General features: G+C 37.4%; 1 pseudogene; it reads left to right on the top strand.

Annotated features, from left to right (window-relative positions):
- The first annotated feature begins 317 nt into the window (after positions 1-317).
- Positions 318-1,185, top strand: LOC122117371 (annotated as a pseudogene).
- Positions 1,186-2,661: the final 1,476 nt, after the last annotated feature.

The following is a 2,661-nucleotide window of genomic DNA, read 5'->3' as shown; positions in this document are numbered from 1 at the left end:
GAGCATCAGGCATTCTAGGAAAGCAATCTATTACTGGGCTATGTTCACAGCCCCAACATTTTCTCTTCGAAAGTTTATTATCTCAGTTGTTGGTTACAGTGGCAGCAAGCGGACTGATATATAAGCAGTGACCTTCTGCGATGTTACCTTTTGTTGTGAGGTGCTTTCCTCTATGACAGTGAAGTAGAATCTAGAAATAGATCAGAAGGCAATAGTCAATGAAAAACCATACAAAACAACCCCAAGAGCTGCAAATACTTATTTTCTTCCTATAGGATTTAACTACACACACACACACACACACACACACACACACACACACACACACACACACACACATCATATTCCCAATATGTAACCTTGAGGCCTAACAAAGTGTCTCAGGGTTTTAGAATTGAAGAAATATTAAAAATGTATTTTAACAATTTGTTAGTACAATATGGTATTCTGATGCAACCTTATTCTGACTCAACTTCATATTCATGGTTGAATGGAAGGTTGAATATACAAATAACCTTCCCCAACTTTCTTGATAAGTGGATGTAATTAAAATGGGGCTTGAATGGACTCTCAAATCAGGAGTTTCCTACTTCAAATGGTTGTGCCTCTCAAACCCTGCTTTTAAGGAAAGCTATGCCTTTTGGCTGGAACTGCCATCTTCCAGTAATTTGCCAAAATGATGAACACAAGATCATGTTCTCTAGGCCCTTCAGGAAACATGGAGTTGTTCCTTTGGCCACATACATGAAAATCTACAAGAAGGGTGGTATTGCAGACCTCAAGGGAATGGGTACTGTTCAAAAAGGAATGCCCCACAAATGTTAAAATAGAAAAACTGGAAGGGTTTATAATGTTACCCAGCATGCTGTTGGCATTGTTGTGAACAAACAAGTTAAGGGCAAGATCCTTGCCAATGGGATTAATGTGTGTATTTAGCATACTAAACACTCTAAGAGCCAAGATAGCTTCCTGAAATGAGCGAAGGAAAATGACTAGAAAAAGAAGGAAGCCAAAGAGAAAGAAACCTGGGTTCAACTGAAGCACCAGCCTACCCCACCCAGAGAAGAACACTTTGTGAAACCAACGGAAAGGAGCCTGAGCTATTGGAACCTATTCCCTATGAATTCATGGCCTAAGAGATGTAAAAAAATAAAAGACTCTGGACTATAAAAATGACCTCCAGTAATGTACCGTTCCAAAGAAATCTGTAAAGCAAACTTTGTCTCTCAGTTCATTCTTTATTATATTCTTTGCTATTTAATATTCTTCTTAAAAAAGATGTGAAGTTTAGTGTACAATAGGTAACACTATTGGTTTGGAAACCACCAGATACTTAAAATATTATGTAAGTTTAGAAATAGTCTCTTAAGTCATCATTGGGAGAAGATGTATAGAAGTAAGTGGAGAAAGTTTCATTAATTGATGGACTATAAGGGTCAGGAAATTGCCTTTGAAGCATTCTGACTAAAAATAGATGGGTTAAGGCATCCCATTCTGTTCTGTGTACACCATAGAAAATGATCATGTTTCCAGTGTCTTTAAAGTCCCAGGATCAAGAATGGCAGGCTTGCTGTCTTAAGGACTTTGTCCTGCTTATCTCCACTCAATAGCACCTTATGTGGTACTATTTACCTTCTACTGTTATATTTGTTGCTACATGCTTTTCCCCCTGAGTGGGATAGCTGGAAAAAGCCTAAGCTTGAATGTGCCTGTGTCCACCTATCAGGAATTGACATTTATACATTTCTTACTACATCTTCTAAGTTAGCATTACTTGTTATTTCTGTTGCATTGTTGTGATTACAGGGACCACTACACTCATTTGTCAGCCTCAACGATATATCCCTTGCTGTACTTGAAAATTAAAATTAAAAAGGAAAGCTATGAAGAAGATTGCCTTTATCGCCTTTCTACTTCATGGAGTCATTCTCTTAAACTTTGATTCTGTGCTGAGTGCTAGGAAGAACAAAGAAAAATAAGACAAAATCAATTTTTTTTGAAAGAAATATATGATCTCGTGAGAGAAAGCAAGTATGAGAGCAGGTATCTGAAATTATATCCAATCTACATCATTGTGAAAGTGGTATTCAACCTACACAGTGAGAATAAAGTGAAGAGTATTTGGATTAAGCTAAACTCATTACTGTTTTGTTCAGTTTTGTATCCAAAGGAATCCTGATAATATTCTTAAAAGCAGGGGCAAAAATGTGAAAACTAATTAATCCTTACAGTACAGAAGTGTCCTCAGCACATCATGAATCTCATAACTTGATCCTCATTTGTTATGAAAGCTACATCAGCCATCTTTTTGTGCAGGGCTCTGATTGGACTAGGAGCGAGCACCTTACTCAAGTAGAGCCAATCAGACAGTCTCTACCTTAGGAAAAAAGCTGAAAGCTATTAGAATATGTTCTAACTTGCTGGACCAGGACTATGAAAGCTGAATAACTGTGGCTGTTGGCAGAGATTCCTAATCACCTATGATCAACTTTCCTGTTAATCTAGAACATTAGTTTTTATTACTTGTCTAACAGGTTGGCTTCGGTTTTCTTAGGTATTCCTTAATGAGGCATTTCAAGCTACAGAACTGTGTCATTGAATTAGCAGTAATATATCTGGAGCCACATACTGGGATGATTAAGAGCTGATATTCCAAGTGAT

Source organism: Dipodomys spectabilis, unplaced genomic scaffold (genome assembly GCF_019054845.1).
Source record: "Dipodomys spectabilis isolate Male_0828 unplaced genomic scaffold, ASM1905484v1 ptg000140l, whole genome shotgun sequence".
Lineage (NCBI taxonomy): Eukaryota > Metazoa > Chordata > Mammalia > Rodentia > Heteromyidae > Dipodomys > Dipodomys spectabilis.
This window is presented reverse-complemented; position numbering and strand designations above follow the sequence as displayed.